Raw genomic sequence first — 20,585 nt, forward strand, 5'->3', positions numbered from 1 at the left:
TATAATTAGCTAAATCCTGTGTAAAGACTTTGCTTTGTCTCCCACTGTTGTCATTAGATGCTTATTTCTATGACCTTCTTTTTCCCGTCATCATGGCAGTGACCCAACAAAAGTCAAAGGGGAGTTAAGTGAGAGGAAATTATAATCGTTTTGCAGCTTAGTAGGGAGTTGGGTTTCTTCCTCCCCCCTTCTATTAATTCAAGTAGGTAAAAACGTTGGTCTAATGTGTTTTGTCATTCAACCACTGTTGCCACCAGTGCCTCCATGAAGGTGCTGGTAGCAACATCTTGGCCCTGGTCATCTGCTTGCTGAAAGTAAAGTTGAGGCATGGTGGTTTTACACCTGTTGCCCTAGAGTATGGGCTCTGTGTTCCTTCCACATACGTTTAACTACATTTTTGGGTCATGACCTTCATTCTGCTCTTGGGACCCAGCTATGTATTTTGAGGGCTGCTTTGTAGTAGGCTCATCTTAATTGCTTAGTGCTTGATTTTGAACAGAAGTTGAATGGGATAAAAAAATAAACTGAGATGGTGAGTGTTGAAGTGGTTAAAACAACAGAGCGGTTTCCCTTTTTAAGTGAAATCAGAGCCACTCTTCCTGGTCAAATACTTTAACACTTTATTAATGTGAACAGTTACTTGGGATTTCAAGGAATACAAAGTTCAAGGACATGAAAAAGCACAAGAGCTATTTCTCACCTGGAAAATACACTCAGACAGATTCCTAACATTTGCCAGACACATTAAATCATATTTACATTCAGGAATTGTTTCACGATCAGCTTCGGATGGGCCATAAAGTACTCACTTGGCACTGCTCCTAAGATTAGATTTGATCTTTTTCTCCCCTCCTTTTGCCCACTTAGCTCCACTTTGGTCAGAACTTCAGCAAGAAATCAATGAGCTCTTTGATGTGGGGGAAGAAGGTGCATTTCAAAAAGTTGAACCTTGTACTTTTTGATTTTCATAATTCCTGTTAAATACATATTTGCTTGGCTCCTAACCATTCGAGGAGCAGTGCTGCCAGATAACACCAGTGCCAGCCACCGAACTGGGACTGAGGGTTCAGGTTTTCTACTGCTTTTGAGTTTGGAGCGGGAAGAAGGGTTGAGTGTGGGTGTACATGGGATGGGGGGAGGTAGCATTTTATAGGCAGGGTAGATGCCAAAGGTCTCTGCCCTGCAAAGCCTGGGGTAACCATCCCAACAATTTTGCACATGGGGCTTCCAAAACAAGGTAAGTGTCTAAATCCCATTTGATGAAGTGCTTTAGGTGCTGGGCTGAAGGCTTCCTGGGAAAAAAAACCATTCTGTTAGAAAAACAGGATAAAGCAAGGCTTTTTTCTTCAATTTGTCTGCACCACCCGCTTGTAACTGGGTTTATAGAAGTCTGCAGCTGCTTTTTTCAGTGTGTGATTCAGATATTCATTTATGAGGAAAAAGAATGATGTGAAATGAAACCGTTAATTGTATCTGAACTATAAATCAGAACATCTTCCAGCTCTGAATAAGAAAAGTTCTACCTTTTATTAGATAGGATAACTTTAAAAGCACATGAATTTCACTTGCCTTTTGGCATGCACCCTATTTTAGATATTGCTTCGGAACAGAAGCAAGCCGTTGTTCAAGAATTTCTAACTGCATCCCCATCCTCCAAACCAAACCGAGAAGTGTAGATGCATCCACAAACTATGAAAAAACTCTGTCAGCTTTGGGTCCCACTTCCATGTATTAGCAAAACCCCTCTTCTTCCCGTTAAAGGAGGTTAGACCACAGTGATTAATAAAGCTCTCCTTATTTGTCGGCTTCTTAAATCATTTGGAGAATAGTTTTGTTTTTTTCTTCTGTCTTCAGAAGGTCCTCAGTCTTTTGATGAATAGGATGCTTGCAGTTATTTAATTTCTTACTCTCATCTTTTAACTGAGCATCAGTTCCACTTGCCACTTTTGTACTGCAAGAGCACAGCAGGTCATGAACATGATCCCAAATTGCCGCTCTAAGAGAGTGTGATTTTATGGGATGACACTTCATATTTATGACTTATCTTACTTTGTTGAAGGATTGCAAAGTACCTAAATAATGTAGTAAAAAATAAGTAAATAAAACACAGCCTATGGGTGAAGGGATAAACAACCTCTCCTGGTCTTTAAACTGCTGCTACAATAAAGAGGAAAGTGGCTTCCACTTCCCGACTCCACGTGAGAGGTTGGGACGTTCGGAAGACTCAGACATCCCACAGGAGTTTCCAGGCTGGATTCAGTTAGTAACGCATTGTATATGGACAGGGAAGTGTTGGGTTCTGCTGCTGTTTTGGAACAATAAAGGAGATAAGCTTATAAAAGGAGCCTCTGAGCCTTGAAATAAAATACAGTAAGTATTTACAGTGCCTGCCAAACAGCTGTACCAAAACACTACTTGAAATAGAAGGAGCGTTTTTAACTTCATCTCTCTGCTCCTTTACTTTCACAGGAGATTTCAAGGTACTTCACTTCCAGAAAAACATTAGGCAAAATACAGCATCAAAGGAAACTAGAAACAAACCATCATGGTGAAAAGAAAATTGCCTTTATTATATACCTTTATTGTTTTCATGGAATAATACTGATTTTTAGGGTTGCAGCTTAATTCTTTTTTCTTGCATATAAGTTCTGTCTCTCCAGCCAACTAATAATCTAAATGACTTCAATGTATCGATACAGAATATGCTGGGGGAGCATTGGGATGTATAAAAGCACCCATGTCTGCTTAATTCAGCTCCCATCAGAGCCTGTGGAAATTTCATGTTTCTTCCAGGGAAACAGATTTGTGCCAGTGGAGGATGCTCTTGAAAATGCTATCACTGCCTATAAAGAAATCACTTTACTTGCCCCTGCCATAACCACTCTTGCTCCTGTAGCACTTTGCAACCATTGCAGGCAGTTGAGAGAAGATGAACATTTCATCAGAGTTGTATTAAAAAGAGAATTTCAGGTAAGGGGAATAGAATTACTGTAAACTGGAAACAAGCCAGGCCACTTCAGTTAAAACCTGAATTTATTCAAAACGGAAGGTAGAGGTGGTTGTTTCATCTACAGATATGAACCATCTTCTAATACGCTGGATTTTTTTTAACTAGTTTTTTTTGAGTGATCTGTTTTAGAGTTATCTGTCAATGAATTATCAGAAAAATAGAACTGAACTATAGGGCATTCGAACACAAGCAGACAGCTTGGGAAGAGACTCAGGATTTACTTCCCAGCTTATGGGTTTGCTCTTTCTTCATTTTAAAAGGACATCTATGGGAGCTTCTGAAAAATTACTCTGCTGACTGAAAACTAACCCCTGGTTTCCCCTTGAGGTTTCCACGCAGACGAAGCCTAAACCTGCCTAGAAAAAAGAAAAATCAAGAAATGAGATAGATGAGCCGCAGAAGCCGGATTTAATTTCCAGTACAAACGTTTGACGTTCATCAGGTTTTACCTGCTTTCGTGCCATTTACTCATCTCAGGCATAGCTGTAGGGTCAGTGGGGACAGGCAACGGTGAGAACGTTATCCAAGATTCAGAATTACAGCTAGGAAGTCAAAGGGTTTTTTTCCTAATTCTGCCTTCTACAGAGATCTTGAGCGAAGGGAGGGTGCAAGCGTTTGGAGCGTCTTGCTGATGGCAGTGGACTCAGCGGTGTGAGTAACGCACATCATGGAAGAGCTGGAGTTACTGCACGTCCAGGTGGGAACAGGGGTGGGTGAGACACTGGCCAGGCAGAGACAATACCACCTCTTAATCAGTTCTTGACTGCATGACAGGGTAATTTTTCACATCTCTACAGAGGCCAAGGACCTTGTTGCTAAGTGTGCCCAGACTCCATCTTCCTAGGAAATGAGATAAGTTCATTTTTCTGGTAATAAAAAGTATGACCTTTGGTGCTAAACATTAGTGCATATGAAAAAGTTTCATTTGCCACTTGCCAAAACTATTTACTATTTGTAGTTGTGAGCAAAGTTTGCTTCAAGTTGCCACCAATGCATGGGAGCCCGAGCTACGAGGCACATCTGTATGCCTGAAGCCATGAGACATGAGGGAGAAGTCGTTGGCTGAGAGTGGAGCTGCACGACTCTGGCTGACTTTAATGGCAAAGTATCTTATTCCCACAACCACTTGTGGGATAATATTTGGAATAAGTTTCCAGTTTCCAGCTTGATGTATGAATTGTGGAGCTTTTCCTTGTTCTACACAAGTCTGAGAGAACGCAGCTAGGCAGGTTAGTTCCTGACATTATGTATTATGGTGATTACATTTTGTTGCTAAATTCACCCTTCATCTATGTCTCTCTACAGATCTTGCCATGGCTACTCTTCTGTTGAATACATTTCCATTCAAGGCAAAACCTTTCTTGCAACCATGTGTAATTTCCATCACAAGCTTCTATGTCCCAATTATGTGGAATTATGTTTTCCAGGATCAAAAAGGAAAAAAAAAAAAGAAGAAATAAAGGATTAGGTTCTATGAACAAAGCGGTTTTAAAATATAAGCTGCAAACATGGAGCAATCTGACTGGGTAACAGAGAGTTCCAAGCAGAGAAATTAACACTGCTTGGAACTAATTAGCCCCATCAGCTTCCCTCTTGCTAATTTATCCGTGATGAAAGAGAACAGAAATAGCAGGAGGAAAAAAAAATTACAGGAATTGTGCTTTATATACAACTACTATGAGCAGGCAACCCCCCCAAAATTCTGCAGGGTACAGTGTGAGCGTGCGTGATCAAACGCAAAGCCCTGCTGCCGCAGCCGCGTCCCCTGGGACATCTCTGGGGACGGCTGCAGGTTGCACTGCACAGCAGCGCTCCCGTTTCCCAGCACATTTTTCTTCCAGGCGCCACGCGTGTGCGAGGGGCTGCTCGTAGGGATGCAGCTGCCGGAGCAAAAGCTTCTTTCCACTCCTTTTTCTCCCATTAATCTGCTCCGTGACGACAGCAGAACCAAACAAAGCCTCTCGGTGCAGGTAGTTCCTGTGATCTAGTGCCTAGCTGAGTGTCTGACAAAGCACTTTTTGGCTTGTGACCAAGGCCGTGCTGTGCTACGGATGAATTAGGGGAAGAGGGATCAGCTCTGCAACTGTCCAGATACAGCAAACATGAACTAAACATTTGCACGCTTCCCCATGGTACGAAAATATCCCCACTGTTGCTCGCCTGCAGAAAAGTGGTGTCTGCAGTGCCAGGTGGGCTCCTACCCCGGCACTGGACAGACCCCACGTTGCTCAGCTTCCAAATCTATTCCCTCTGATTTATTTCATTTATTTAGGTTTATTCAGTCTGCTCTGGGCAATGCTGTTTTCTAGAATTTTTTGGGTTTTCTTTTGACTGCACTGCAATCATTCCTCAAATAATTTGTTTTTATTCACGTCATATATGTCCCAAGAAAGAAAACCTGCTCTATAATAACTGCTACCAGAACAAGGCTTTCCAACAAGAGTTCTTTTGGAAAGCCTGTGTTGAAGTACCTAAAAACAAATAAAAATGTAGAAAAACATAGTGAGGATGCTGGATCAGACAGCAAAGACGACCTTTCCACCCCCAGTTTCTGTCAGGGTTTTTCCACTATTCTGGACTTCACTAATTTACTTTTAGGCTACATGTTAAATGCAGGAATAGAGGAGTAACCAGAAGCTAAATTAAAATGATGTAACAAGGTATATTGCAAGCATTATGCTATAATCCATGTTCCATGCACATACAAATTTCAGAGAGAAATCAAATAAGATCCGTTAACTTCTGAGGAACCTGAACAAAGATACTTCTGCCTGGGACTAGGGTGGGTTTGCAACAGTAAACGGCATCGCTGTATAACAGCTGCAACCTAGCTTTCAAATATTAGACTTTTTATATCGTATAAGTGTGATGGACAAGAGTCGAAAAGGGAAATTTTTTTTTTTTACTTTTATCAACCAAGTATTTTTCACAGAGATTTTACAAAAAAATCCATCAGACTCTAATAGTTCACCACGTATTGGCTGCAGACAGTGTGATTTGCAATGGATTCAGAGAAGAAAAGACGTATTATTTTGATAAATTGTAGTGTTTTATAATATTAATTTGATCTGCAAAATTCCTCTCATCTGGGGTAAAGCAGATTTTTCTTTCGGCACAAGTAAAATCTTATTATGTGTTCTCATTATCGTTCATCTTTATGGTAAAGAGTAAGATAATATTGTATTGTGCCTAAACTTCTACACTTTGTGGGAATGTAAAAGGCTATATGAATATCTTATGAAGTGATTGCAAGATAAAATTGACATCAAAGTGATTCAACGAGGTAACATATTATTCCCTGCCTGTAAAATTGGATTCTTACCGAAAAATGCTTTCCTCCTTTTGCATTTGTGAAAGAGAGAAAAAAAATTACTCTCCTCCCTTTATGGAACAATATAGCTTTTTCCCATGTTTTACAAGGGCAAAAGTATTTCTCAGCATCTGTACTTTTATTTGAAACTTAATTTTTGCTGCTTGATTAAAATGAATCCACCCCTGCCCCATTCATTTCAGCATGCTGCCCTGAAACTGAGATCTGAGTGTGACACCCAAAACAGTGAACACAAGCTGCAAAAGCATTAACAGGGCTCCAGGGGCCAAAATAATCACCAGATATTTATGGACTGCTTAGCAGCTGGAGCAAAATACCTGGGCAGTGAGGTGACTGCCACGGAGGTCTGTGCAGCTGCATGGCATTGCCTGGCCTTCCCTCCAGCTCCTTTTCAAACTCCTTTTTCTTGAAATCGGTGGCCAAATTCCCATTAATGTCAATCACTACTGTACGGGAATGCTACGTGCCGCAAGATTTTAAGCTCAGCTACTGTTTCCATGAGGTTCCCGTATGAATGTGCCTGTTGCTGGCCTTCGGGGAGCTTGCTCAGAGCAACAGTAAGTCCCACCGAAGAGTGACAGCTCCTGGAACAGACACGCCACGTCCACATGATGCAAAGTGCTGATCCGGTGTGAACTCACTCTGCTGGTTCAAATCTGTTTAAAACGCTGTGAATACAAAGCTTTGTCCTACCAGACATTACAGCAAATCTGGTATAGTTCATCCCACCACAGCCAGTCTAAAACCAGCATGAACACCCTATAGTGTGCAGATCAGTGATGATGTTGATCATATCTATCCTGCTGGATGCTCCAGCCATGCGTGGGTTCGATTTTGTGACTATGAGGCCACCACAGCTTATTTATTCCTTAATTTACTTGGCTCTTTGTAAATTAGCTTTCAGTTCATACCTGCCTTTGTCTTGGTATGCATTGGGAGCAAAATCTCGGCCTTTTCACGAAGCACCACGCAAACCACAAAACACTTACTGAATCCAGTAGGTCCAGGATTACAACCTTAATTTTGCAATCTTTCTTTAATCTTCTCTTAATTAATTTAATTCTGATATCATTATCTAGATTACCCCATTAATTTAGCATCGCAGCATCTATCTCTTCATTCTCACTGGAAGGCTTTGGTAACTTTGCAAATGTTCCAGCTCTATCTCCCATTCCTACCTTTTGATCTTTACTAACAACCTTCCTTTAATGTCTGCTGAGCTCAGCCTTTTATCAGGTGAAGCACTCCACCCTCCCTGGTAGAGGGGGACACTGCTCCAATCAGCGTAGTCATGAGGAGCTGAATTTCTACCGTCTGCCTCTCGAGGTGATCCCACTGGCCCATCCTGGCTCTCCAGCCAATTTTAAAACTGGTTCAGCCTAATTCAATTTAAAACTGAAGGGCGGACAGGATTTTACAGCCCATTCCAGTTTTAGCTGATTTCAGGACCTGCATTGTCTCTGCTGAGGGGTTTCTTCTGGTAACCACCTCCGGTGGACAGTTCTGGTGTGGGTGGGAAAATGCAGTAACCCACAGCTTGCAGTGAGCAATTTAGGTTGGAAAGTGTGTAACCCATACTAAGCCGTTGTTCCATTTACTGCCGTTTATGATATGAGCTCAGCTGTTGTCTTATTTTTTTTGCCCAGCCACACAAAAATACCATGCTGCTGCCATACATACAGTTAATCTTAATGGCACCACCAAAGTACGGACAAGCTGTCCTCTCTTCTCCTTGGCCTCAGTGTGACTGTGGCTCAGCTGGTGTGAAGAAGGGACTCAGAGAAGAGGACAAGCATTGCAGCCGGGTCAGGGCAAGAGAAGCCCAGGGGTCAGCATGCAGACTGGCAGGACTTTGCACCAGGACCTCCCATTGGCCCCCAGTCCATCCCAGACCACTGGAGTAAAAATGCTTATTCTGGTATAATCTCTTCCTAGGTGGAAAAAATTCATATTAGCGTGACTATGCCCATACTACATCGCTGTAATTCATTGGATTTTTTAAAATGTGTAAATCTTGGGATAACGAGCTCATGGAAATGCTGAGGCAAGTTAGGCTGTGGAGTTACACAGTAATTTCCACTGTGCCACACACGATCCAGCCCTTTGGTCCCCACAGTAAACGCTTGGCGATTTATCTCTATATTGAGCTACCTCCTGCTGACAGTGGACCAGGGTGAATATCCAGGATATTCAGCTGGCATGCTGGATATCCTCATGCCCTTCATCACAGACTCACAGAGAGGTTGAAGTTGGAAGGGGCCTCTGGATGTCATCTGGTCCACCCCCCTGCTCAAGCAGGGCCACCTTGAGCAGGCTGCCTAGGACCACAACCTTTTGACTATGACCATGGCTTCTGAATATCTCCAAGGATGGAGACTCCACAACCTCCTTGAGCAACCTGGGCCAGTGCTCAGTGATCAACATCCTGCTCACGACTGCTTTGCAGGGTGGGTTTTGTCACACATGGAGTATGTAAAATTTCAGAGGTGCTGAGCAGGTCCCATTGCCTCCAGCCACAGCTGGGGATGTTCATTGCTTTTAAAGATCAGGAAAAAAAACCTGCTGCGGTTTTCCTCTCCTGAAGCAGTGACAATTTCTGGATGAAAAGATAGCAGAGAAAGGATAAATCTGGGGTACAGACAGATACAAGTGCACTGCTTGCCCTCTGCCATTTTTTTTCTGGGTAACTTTAACCTCTGATGCACTTTGGCTCCCAGAGGAGGTACATTTTTCAGAAGCTCTCAGATGTCAGTGGATGCAGAGCTCAGCTGAAACTGAGCACAAATAGAAAATTCTGTCCTTTGGTCTCTCCTGGCATGTAGAGGATTTGCTTTGACCTCTTCAAAATTTACCTGCTCTGCCCTCATTTTCTCACTTCCATTCACTTGTGCCTATCGGGATCATTTGGCTGTAAGAAAAACCAACCAAGCAGATCAGCGTGGCTTCACTGTCATGAGTTGAGAAAAAAAAAAACCCAACATCCCTAAATCCTGAGGGCAGAGATTGGACACTGGCAGGGGGGCAAATAACAGCATGCAGCATCTGCGTGGTGCTGGTTTTCTGGAGCGGTAGTCTATTTGTGTGACGCTTTTCATACAATGCCTGCTTTCCCCACCCATCATTGCCGAGGTGAAGCTATGCAGCATGACAACAAAATAAACTGCTCTGCCTAGTAGTGGAAAGGTCTTTTCCCAGCACATACTCCAGTTTGCTTAGATGGGTGGCTAAAAATGGCGTGTTGATTTTAACGAAGATTGATAGTCAACATGAATATGCAGCCTGCCTCGCTTCTCTGCTGGACGCTCAGCAGAGAGCCTGGCAAACCTTAAACAATGGGATCGCCTGTTGATTTGGGGATTAAAAGCTGTCTGTGGAAGAGTGCGCTGAGAAAATGTGCTGAGAGCTTCTGCTGAAGGGGCTAATTCATAGTCTAGTCAAGTAGCTTCATAACCATGTCTATCATGAAAAGTTGTTATCAGCATACCGTTTGAATCACAGATCAATGCACACTGATTTTGACAAATCTAATTAGATTTGATGGGGAAGAACATGTTTGCATCTTTTAGGCTCTGTAGTTCCCATCTCTTTACATGTAATTTCAGTTTTGATTTGTTTAACAGCGATTAAGGGTTGTGATAATGATACTGCGGAGATGTTAACCGTGGTTATCCCACTCACTTAGCCAACCTCTTCTATCCCCCAACGCTGAGAATGGGAGACTGGGAGTCAAGGCTCCAGTGCCTCCCAATTACATCAGCCAGAAGTGAATGTGTACTCCCAGTATGGCCACAGGCAAGGTATTTTACATATCTGTACCTCAGTTTATGTATCTGTGAACTCGGATATAGCATATATATGCATCTTAGGGCATTATAAGACTTCATTGATCACTACTGCTTCTAAAGTGTTTCAATTTCTTCTGCTTCCGTGGCACGACATGAAATTAATTATCATCATTTGAGATGTGGAAGGGGCACAGCCTGGTGCTTATCTACCTTTGTGAGTACTGTGGCTGCTCTGATTTCAATTTTTGCCTGTAATATGCATTTGCTTAAATCTCTTCTTGGTGCAGCGAGGATACCAGCTACACAGGTGTCCATCACGAGGTCAGGGCTTAAATGGGACACTCTCTGGGACTAAACCTGTGAGCTGATGAGCAGCTTATGACAGATGCTCACACCAGATACTTCTCCCTCCCTCCTTTGGTCTTTTCTCTGGTCCTGGTGGAGTTTATTTAGCAGCTGTTAACCAGTTTGCCTGTTTTCATATTCCCATCCCAGGGGGAATCCTGTGCCCTGTAGCATAGGAGTAGCAGCATCATGGCTACGAAATGGGCTCCTAAATCCCAGAACAGTGTCCTGCTCTGGTGCACACCTTTACCTCTGACACAGGAGTTGGAAGAAAGGGACCAACACAGGCCAAAGGCTGAGACAGCTCATTGCATCCAGGGTGCAGCCACTCTCCGGGTAGCAAAGAGATGCAAAGGAGGGTGTTGAACCAGGTCTCCCCCTTCTTAGGGTGGTGCTGGATTGTTTTATGAAACGTGGGCAGTGGTGCTACTGTCACCAGCTGTGCTAAAAAGAGCTCAAGTCTCTCAACTGCCTTTGAGGAAGATCTCAGCCCTGCAGCCACAAACCAGCCTGCCCGAACCCCCAGAGGACACAGCCCCAACGTTTGCCCCATATCTGCACCCACACTGGGAGTGTGGGACACATCCATAAACAAGCACTTTGGGAAGGTTAAACTTTAAATGTGAGTGCAGAGACAGCAACTGGGCTTCAGAGGAGAGGGACACCAGGTCCAGCGTGGGTTTCACACAGTCCCCCACTCCCATCCTGCTGCGGGAGAAGCACTGTGCATTGCCCCCGAGCACAAGTCGCGGCTTGGCTGTGTCAGCACACCTGTCGTGACACTTCATGCGCTGCCAGTGTCACTCTCCCTTGAAAATAGCTCATGTGAATGTTGTATATTTGTTATAGATGGAGAGATTAGTGTAAAGGCTAAAAAAAGAAAGTAATCAGAAAGGGAAGGACCCTGGGGATACTGTGGTGGCATATGCCAGCCTGGCTGGTCCGACCTGTTTATAATGTCTAACACAATCACAGGTGCCAAAGAATAACCGACAAGTTAAACAGTTTCCTCTTCGCAATTTAGCAACAGGATCTGTGTGTGAGGAGGGCAGGGCTCCTGCTGTTTTCCCACGAGGCGAGTCCTTCTGAAGCAGGGAAGCGGACACCAGGCTCTCCTCTGGAGGCTGGTGGCACTTTACCTGCTCTGTGTGTCCTCTGCTGCTGTGGAGATGCACAGTCCTCATGTGGGCACAGGGCTCTCCTGCGACCACACCTACGGCTTATCTCTCATCTGACGATGTCTTCTCGTCCTGGGTTTTCTATCCCTGCTGACAGCATCCCTTTCCACTTCCTCTCCCAGGCTTGCAACTTCTGTTGTGGTCTTTCACCCTTCACACCAGACAAACTCGACTCCTTCTCCCCGAGGACTCAGTCAGTCTCTTTCTCAGGGGCTTCCTTGGGAAATCTGGCTGGAACCCAAATGGTGCTGCCTCCCTCTCCAGAATTCTCTCTCCTTTCTCTCACAGTATTTGTTTTTTCACTACTGATGCTAACCTTCTGGCGCACAGTTTTTTTAGCTCTCCCCTGAACTGAAGAAAGCTCATCTCTGGATCTACTTTCCATTCCATCAGTCCCACACAAATTTAGTAATGCCGAGGTTTGGTTTCACTTTATTCTACTGCTTTCACGGAATCACAGAATCACAGAATCACAGGATGGTTAAGGGTTGGAAGGGACCTCCGGAGATCATTTAGTCCAATCCCCTGCCAAAGCAGGTTCCCCTAGAGCATGTTGCACAGGGTTGTGTCCAGGCAGGTCTTGAATATCTCCAGAGAAGGAGACTCCACAACCTCCCTGGGCAGCCTGTTCCAGTGCTCTGTCACCCTCACAGTAAATAAGTTTTTCCTCATATTGAGATGGAACTTCCCGTGTTTCAGTTTGTGCCCGTTGCCCCTTGTCCTGTCGCTGGGCACCACTAAGAAGAGTCTGGCCCCATCCTCTTGACACCCACCCCTAAGGTATTTGTAAGCATTGATAAGATCCTCCTCAGTCTTCTCTTCTCCAGGCTGAACAGACCCAGCGCCCTCAGCCTCTCCTCATAAGGGAGATGCTCCAGTCGTCTAATCATCTTTGTAGCCCTCAGCTGGACTCTCTCCAGTAGTTCCTGTTTGTGTTTCTGCTGCTGGAAGTTCACTGCTTTCTTGTTTCTTAAATCGCATTCAACCTAGTGATCTTAAATGCTCTCCATAATGTCAAAGGGAGTTTTTGCACCTCTCTGCCCTACTTGTTCAGTCTTGCTGCACCCTAAGAAAGGCATCACTTTAAAATGCCATTTTTTTTTTTTTTTTTTTCATTCTACAAACTTGGAGAATATATGGAGCATCTGAGTCACATGCTCCCATAGTTGGGCCATCAGTGACAAGTCTATTATTTCTGTGCTTCATATCAACTCTGCATATCTTCTTTCTCTGCTCTGGAGTCACAGCCAAGCTACCCTGAATCAGAGCCTTAAGAAATCTCCCACTCCTTGAAACATGCTCCCAATTATTTGTCAAACATCTTCCCTACAGTCTTGCAGAGAAAGATGCATCATGCAGTTTTGGGGTCCTAACAAAACTGAGCCCAGCTTCATCAACACAGCTGCATTGCAAAATGGATCATCACCGTTTCCTTTACCCATTATCTTTCTCTATGGTCAATATAGCCATCAAGAGAGGCACCAGCCTACGTTTATGGATAATCTGTATGAAGAAATGGACAGGTGGAAATCCAGCAACATAATTATATTGGAAAAATAATTACATAAATTCTGGGGAGTGGAACTGGCAATGACGATGGTGTAATCTGCTCCCACGACTCTGGATGGGGATATTTCTTATACTCCTGAGTAGCCACCATACTACACTAACACCTTCCCTCTCTCTATTATTCATCTTACATTCAACACTGAGAGCACACGGAAGGCAGTGCAAGTCTTTCCAGCAGCTACAGAAACTTTGCAGTCTTTGCTTCTGCTCTGTTATCACCACCTGCTCCTGGCTCTTTGAGCTTTGTCCCCACCAAAATCACGGGTGAGTCACCATTGCCTAGAGACAGATCACTGTTTGGGGACAGGAATGCATTTTGTTTAGATTAGTATGAGTACTTAAATTAACAGACCAGGGAGTAGAAATAAATTACGATAAGCACCGTTGCCTTATACCATTATTTTATCACAGAATGAACTTGATATTGGTAAATACAGCAGGGAGGTAGGTGTAAGGGTGAGGAGAGGAGCCAGTTGTCTCAAATCATAACACCCGCTGCAGAACAAATAGGGTGTACACTGGCTTTGAATACATTCAGGATGGAAATTAGGTGGTTTCTAACCCTTAGAGAAGAAGAGTTCAAAGATAATATCCAAGAAGGTGAAGTGAGGACAAGACACTGATGCTCAACTTGATGCCTTTATGGGCAGGCTGATGTGAAATGATGGCTTCCTTTAGGAGAGGAGCAGATGCAATGACCCAGCCCTTTCTTCTGAGCATCTAAGATGCCTTAGGTTTTTGGACAGTTCCAGAATTAACCTGGAACAGGCTTAATCCCTGGATAAGGGAAGGTATAATTATTGCAATGATTACACATTCTCAGATGTTTTTTCTGCTGCGTCTCTCCATGACCCATGTTTAGGGGGATGCGTGGTGGTTTGCCCCAGCTTCCACTGCACCTACCTGCCCTGGCTGAGGACACTTCACTTTCCAGCTGCTGGAGGCTGTCACCTCCGCACTGTGCTAACCCCAAGGACCACATCACGGCTCTCGTTGGCTCCACTGGTGCTTCAGCTTAACTTTGCCAGCTTTGCCTGATACAAATTAAGAAGCACTCGTGATCCCAGCAGCCAGCAAAGCTGGTGGGGCCATAGATAGGGAAGCAATAGCAGAGCGCTGGAGGGCAGAAGCCTCCAGCTGGCACAGCCTTGTTGCAGCCTGACCCCTGATCTTTGCCTCAGATCTTCTTTTGGCCTCGAAGGAGCGTGCTGCGTCATTTAGCCTTGACTTTGCCGTGTTTACCTTGCAAGGGGTGAACTTTGAGCAATGCAATTGCCTCGTGTAAGTGTGCTAAGCTGTCGTAAAGGTGATTATAATCAATGCTTTATTGACACCGACTGAGTATATTCAGGTTGTAATACTAGATGGAGTACAACCACTAGAAAGGCTGCAGGGCCGAGCGATATGAACACAAGACATATTCTACATGCCTGTGCAAAGAGGGTCTTTGTGTTACCTCCTGCACTGAGAGCCCCTGGGTGTGATGGAAACAGCAAGTCCCCCCATGACTGCTGAGGCTCCAGCCGTGCTGTCACTGGGGGAAACACTTGGTGGTCACCTGCCGCCCCCCTGCCAGCCTCCCTGGAAAGGGGTATGGTATAAAGGATGGTTTGTGCGTTTTTATGGGGTCTGGAGCCTGACTTCCAAACCCCAGGGCTGCCTCGCAGTGGATGGGGACAGCACGTCCTTCTGCCACAGGCAGCAGAGGTCCCTCCTGGACCCACATCTGGATAAGCTCATGTGCTTGTGGTCTGACGTCTCCGTGCATAAAGAGGCAGGCAAACGCCTTCACTCTCTTTTTCATGATGTTTTCCTGGCTTTGTCACACCGGGAATTGTACACGGAGGTACCTATCTGCCATCATGGCACACAGACCTGTGTTCACGGCTCTGCTGCTGGCGCTGGTAACACATAGGCAAGTCTGTGGTCTTGGGAAAAACAGTATTAGTTTGAGATGATGTTTAATAGCAGATTCTGCGTGCGTTTTGCTGAGGAAGGAAGGGAGTCCTATGGAGAAAGGAATGGAAACTAAATTTTCAGGGCTATTGGATACATATTTCTCTCCTGCTCTGGCAGCTGGGAGCTGTGAAGGAGCCATCAAGGCCCCATTTAAGGGCAATACCCGTGCAAAGGCAGGGTAACAGCTTTATGCCATCACTTCTCCCAAACTCCGGAGCCGGAACAGGGTTGGAGAAAAAAAGTGTGTCCGGCTGTTCCAGCACTCAGGCTCTTTTCAGCTGACAGAATGATCCTATGGTCTCATTTGGTCTTTCTCCCAAGTTCGCTGACCTCAGGAGGTCATTTATTTCGGACTTGGTCTCCAGCCAGCTGTAGGAGTATGGCCCAAAGCCATCCCCTCCACCTCTCTTGTGCTGCAGGAGGTTGCTGAAGGGTACGGCACAAAGATCTTCAATCTGCCCCATCAGGAGGACTCTCGCCTCTCTTACCACGAGCACGCAAAGCCTCTTTGTCCAGCCCGGTGCTGTATCTCGCTTAAACTGCAGCACCACTGAATTGTAGTTTGGATAAAGCCGCATTTTACACCATAATTTTGTACCTTTTGCACTAGAGGTTGCTTTTCCTGTAATGACTGGGTTGTTCTTGCAGATCAGCTTTTTATTGTGATATTCAAAGCATTATAGAGGAGTTGGAAGCATATTTACTAATTAAATGAAACAGCATGTGCCGTCTGCATTTTCGATACTGCTTTGCAAATCTCGCTGCGCTGGATGTGGACTTACTCAGCGCAGACGCTGATGAGCCGTCCGCGGCAGTGGCAGCTCCCAGGCTGGGCACCACAACCCACGCCAGTGCGAACAGGTTGTGCCCATGGCAGGAAAGACACACCGCAGCTCCCGTGTCGGCGCAAAGGTGCCGGCACAGCAGGACTTTAGGTTCCCTCCTGGACAGAGCAAAAATAGTGCTGGGGAAAAAAATCACGTGGTATTGAAGCTTCTACTTGGTTCCAGTTCCAGCCTGGAATGGAGGAGGATATATTTAATTTTTTCTTAGTTTGTTTAAAAAAAATAATAAAAAAGGGAAATAAAGTTTGTTTTGTCCATATACTTGATATTTGCTTTCGTTTCACAGTTTCATCACTCTGCAGCCTGTTCTGTGTTTTTGATGTTTCTTCCAGTACTTATGGGACCGTGAAGCTACCTTCTCTACCTGTATGTGGGATGCTTGTATCCTTCTCTCGTGTGATTCTTTGGAGACATTCATGATATTCCAGCACTTGAACTGGGGGAGGATGGGAGATTTTTTTTAATCCGTCATTTCTATTAGCCAGCAAACTCGTGGAGCTGAGGAGAAATGGGGCCGAAGGCGCCTTTCCAGGTTAAAAGCAGCAGACGACAAGCCGTAAGGGCTCCCATACTGCCCAGCCGCTTATGGTGAGGCCGACCCCGTTGTTCCGCGGCGTGTGCCGGCCCGACCGAGCCCTCCCGCACGAGCCGCGGCCCCGCACCCTCCCCGCGCACGCTGCGCGCACCATCGCCGGCTGCCGCCGCACCTGCGGAGCGCCGCGGCCGCGGGGTTTGATTCTTTTTTGTTTTTTTTTTTTTCCTTTACTTTTTTGTTTAATGCTGGGGTCGGGGCGGGGCGGTGCTGGGGGAGGGGGGGCGGCTCCGCGGGGGCAGGAGCGCGGGGGCGGGCGGCGCGCGCTGCCCCGGGCTGCGGCCGCCGGCGGCGGGGGGGGGGGGGGCGGTGACGTCACAGAGCCGCTCGCCAGCACAACGTTCCATTGAGGCGAGCGCGTGCTCGGGCGAGCACATGGCCAGCGGGGCCCGCGCCGCTCCTCCGCGCCCCTCCGCGCTCCTTCTCCGCGCAGCCCGGCCCTGCCTCGGCCCCCGGCCTGTGCCCCGCGGCCGGCCCGCCGGACCCCTTCCCGGAGAGGGGGGCGCGGTGAGTACCGGGGCTGCAGTTAACGGCGGTGGGGTGAGGGGAGGTTATTTGCATGTTTATGTTTGTTTTTTTTTATTTATTTATTCTTTTTTTTCCTTTTTTCTCTCACCCCCTCGCTGTATGATTTGTGTCCCCGGTGGGGCTTGCAGGTCGCGGCGGAGTTTACAGCGTAGGCTCGGGGGCTCGTGCAGATAGGAGGGGGGGAGGGAACTGCATTTCATTTTTTTTTTAAAGCGCTGAGTCGACGGTGGGCTAAAAATAGCGATCGCGAGCCGAAGCCCGCGGGGATGGCGAGGCTCAGGGCTCGGGATGTCTCCCCGCGTAAATAAACCGCGGCGGTAAGGGGCCGGCGGTGTTCGGGGTCCCGCTTTGCTCCGCGGTGATGACGGCTTGACGCGCCCATCCCCCCCGCGCCCCGGCGGCTCCGCCGGACCCGGGGCGGCCGGGGCGGGGGGAGAGGAGGACACGGATGCCCACCCACCCCTCCCGTGGCTAGGGGAGAGGCTCGGGGCACGGAGGTGATGGCGGGGGTCTGCGCGGCTCGGGGTTGGGGGGGGATGGTGGTGTGTTTGCTTGCGCTCCTCTGCAAGTGCGCGGAAAATGCGCGCTGTGCGCTGGCCGGGGCGCGGAGGTGTGCGCGGAGCCGGCCTGCTGCTGCCTTGCGTGGGTTTGCGGGGTGAATTAAGCTTTTAATCTGCAGAGCTGGGCTGTTTTCTCTCGGGCCGTCGTTAATATGGGCAGTCTAATTTAAGATGGGTAGCATGAGGGCCCGAGGAGTGAAAAGGGAAGGTTCTTTGTAGGCTCCAAGGACCGTTTTTACAAAGGGTTTTTTAGGCCGCCTTTTCCTTAAAAAAACTGTTGATTTTTAAAGTAGAACTTTAATAGGCCGCATTTTATTTTTATATATAAATAACATAAAAAATGTTTTCATTGACAGGGTGCTTTAGGACTTCGGTCTCGATCTATTAAACTGTTGATTGCTGCATCTTAAAATACCGTGCGCAGAAATCCCAGCAGAACCGATAATTGTGTCTGAAGGATGCTGGAGGCCTTCAGGGAGATCTTTTTAATCCCATTCATGTTGACAAGTTTAGACATGTTTGCCCGTCCACGTTATCAGGTCAGGCACAGTGAGTTGTGAACCCCACGCTAGTTCCTTTTTACTAATATGTTCAAAAATATGCGTTATTTAAGTCACTGATTTGGAACAAAAGAGCTTTTTGGGTATATTAGAATATATTTGCCATTGCTGAATACAAAGAGCACAATGCATTATGTACACATTATGGCTGTATGAAATGGGAGTATTTGTTTCTTCATTGAGCAGCAATACAGTCTCACCAATGTCAGTTTGTGGCAACTGGTCTGGATTATCGTAAGAGCACTTAGATGTGTTGCTGTAAAATATGAGGATATTAAAAAAAAAATCTACCTCTAAAGCATTGACATCACCGTAAGAAATATACAGTCTGATATTTAGTCGTGTGTTATAAACATCCCGTTTCCTTTCTATTGTGATTTTTAAAATTATTTAATAAATATGTATATTTTCCAAGCACGTGGACCAGTCGGATGCTCTTTTATGCTAGGTGCTGCATATCTCCCCCAGGGAGTTTCAGGTGATCTCATACATACTTTACATCATTTTAGAAATGCACCTCTAACTTTATTTTCTTTTCCTTTCTCTCTCTTCTGTCTCTCCTAGCATTAAGTTATGAGTCTGGCTTATGGCTAGTTTAGCATTGTTATAATTCTGATCCATCCGGCTGTGCCTTTGTGTATTTTAAGGTATATTGAGGTAATTAGTCGTACAGGTGCAGTTTGTCAGGTGATGGGAACGCCTCTATACCTGTTAGGAGTGAAATATACTGTGCATGTATACGTCTAGCATCCCTGGGAGAGGGGCTGTGCCGGTCTGACAGCACGGGGACGCCGAGCACAGTGCCAGCTCTCTGCCTCGGCAAGGCCTGGAGCATTTTGCATCCTTTGCGTCTGCACGCTGATGTCCACCCAACGTCAGAGCAGTTCTTCAGTAGCGAAAATAAGGAAGGGCTTAGGCCTGCCGCCGTCGAAAGGCCCATCTGTTGCAGAAACGAGTTGTGTGTTCGAATTAGTTTGTAAAATGGAATATGGGCATGCTTGGAATATAACCGTGGTGGGAGCTGACAGCGTTCGGAGGCGATGGCCAGTTGTGTGTCCCGACGGCGCAGCACGTTGTGCAGCTCTGCGGTCGTGGTGTTCTCCCTCTGTGCCCCCGCCGAACCAAAGCGTACATTTTGGTTTAATTAAGGGCTTTATCTGCTAAAATTGGGAGCTTATGCTTACTTCTGTGCAAGATTCGAAGGGTGTCTTCCTGTTTTTAATCAGAATGCTTTACAAAGACTTCCTGGCTGTATATATTTCACTAACTTTTATACGAGGAATTACTGGCAGGGGAAGCGTCTGATAGTGCTGATGTTGTGGAACAAGGCTAGGGAAGAAAAATGGTACATCTGTATACTTTTAAGATATTGGTGCATCTTGTGTTCGTTTGTCACCTTTCAGCTGAAGATGTGCTGTGTCACTATTTTTCTACAGGCCTCTTTCTTGAGGCTTTTTCTGTAATTATGCTGGTGCAGCTCTACTAGGAATTGCAAGACAGGGCTCACAAGTATGACCTCTTAATAAAAAAATATATGTTTGTATTTTTTTCCCCAGTGGTCTGCACAGACAGTAGCACTGGCAGGCCATGAGAAGGGGAGATGCTGGTGTTTGTGACCTGGGACGTGTTTCTGCTGCTTGCAGAAAAACTGGGGGTTCGTCTTTTGCTCCCTGTACATGAATTTGGCGAAGGCTGGTGTCAGGTACCCGTGGTGCAGTGCACTGCAGCTGTATATCCATCAGTTATGCAATGCAAGTGGGTCTGTCGGAGCCTCGGTGAAGCCTCTGTGCTGATCTTCTCGGTGTGTCACTGCTGGAGAGGCCGAGGTGGTGGGCACGCTGCTGGCCAAGGGGACGGGGGCATGGTCTGGGGTCCAGCTTTGTGAGCCGATAAGGGTGCAGGGCTGCAACCTGAACTAGAGGAGAGGAAGATGCATACCTGGCCAGGAAGCTTTTGCCCGTCAGCAAGGTGATACATATCTTATTTTGAAGCACGGTGTGTTCCGTCTCCTTGCTGGCGGGTAGCTCTAGTACTGAACACCTGCAGTAGTTCCTGGCAAGATGTATGAAGAGTGAGGAGGGAATAAAGACATAATCCGTCTCCTGGACCCATTAGCACTGTGTATGGGGCACATTTTCCCTCGTCACAGCTGCATCTGTTCCTGAGCTGGTCTGTCTTCTTATGCAGCAAAGTGCTTAGTGCCCTGGCAAGCAATACAGCAATACAGGTTTGTTTATACCCGGAGATGCAGTGCCTGCCCTTTGCTTGCCTTGTTGGTAAAGTTCAGTGGAGGACAGCATTTTTGTTGTGATAAAGCAGCGTT

At 46.2% G+C, this 20,585-nt stretch overlaps 1 long non-coding RNA gene across 3 annotated transcripts in view; it reads left to right on the top strand.

Annotated features, from left to right (window-relative positions):
• Positions 1 to 16,993: 16,993 nt before the first annotated feature.
• The window catches only part of LOC137661569 (uncharacterized), a 67,158-nt gene continuing 63,566 nt past the window's right edge, over positions 16,994 to 20,585 (top strand). For all 3 annotated transcript variants that reach the window (XR_011047880.1, XR_011047882.1, XR_011047881.1), the window contains exon 1: positions 16,994 to 17,121. This is a non-coding gene — a long non-coding RNA (uncharacterized lncRNA). The remainder of the gene's footprint in view (positions 17,122 to 20,585) is intronic.

The sequence above is a fragment of the Nyctibius grandis genome, chromosome 3, assembly GCF_013368605.1.
Source record: "Nyctibius grandis isolate bNycGra1 chromosome 3, bNycGra1.pri, whole genome shotgun sequence".
Lineage (NCBI taxonomy): Eukaryota > Metazoa > Chordata > Aves > Nyctibiiformes > Nyctibiidae > Nyctibius > Nyctibius grandis.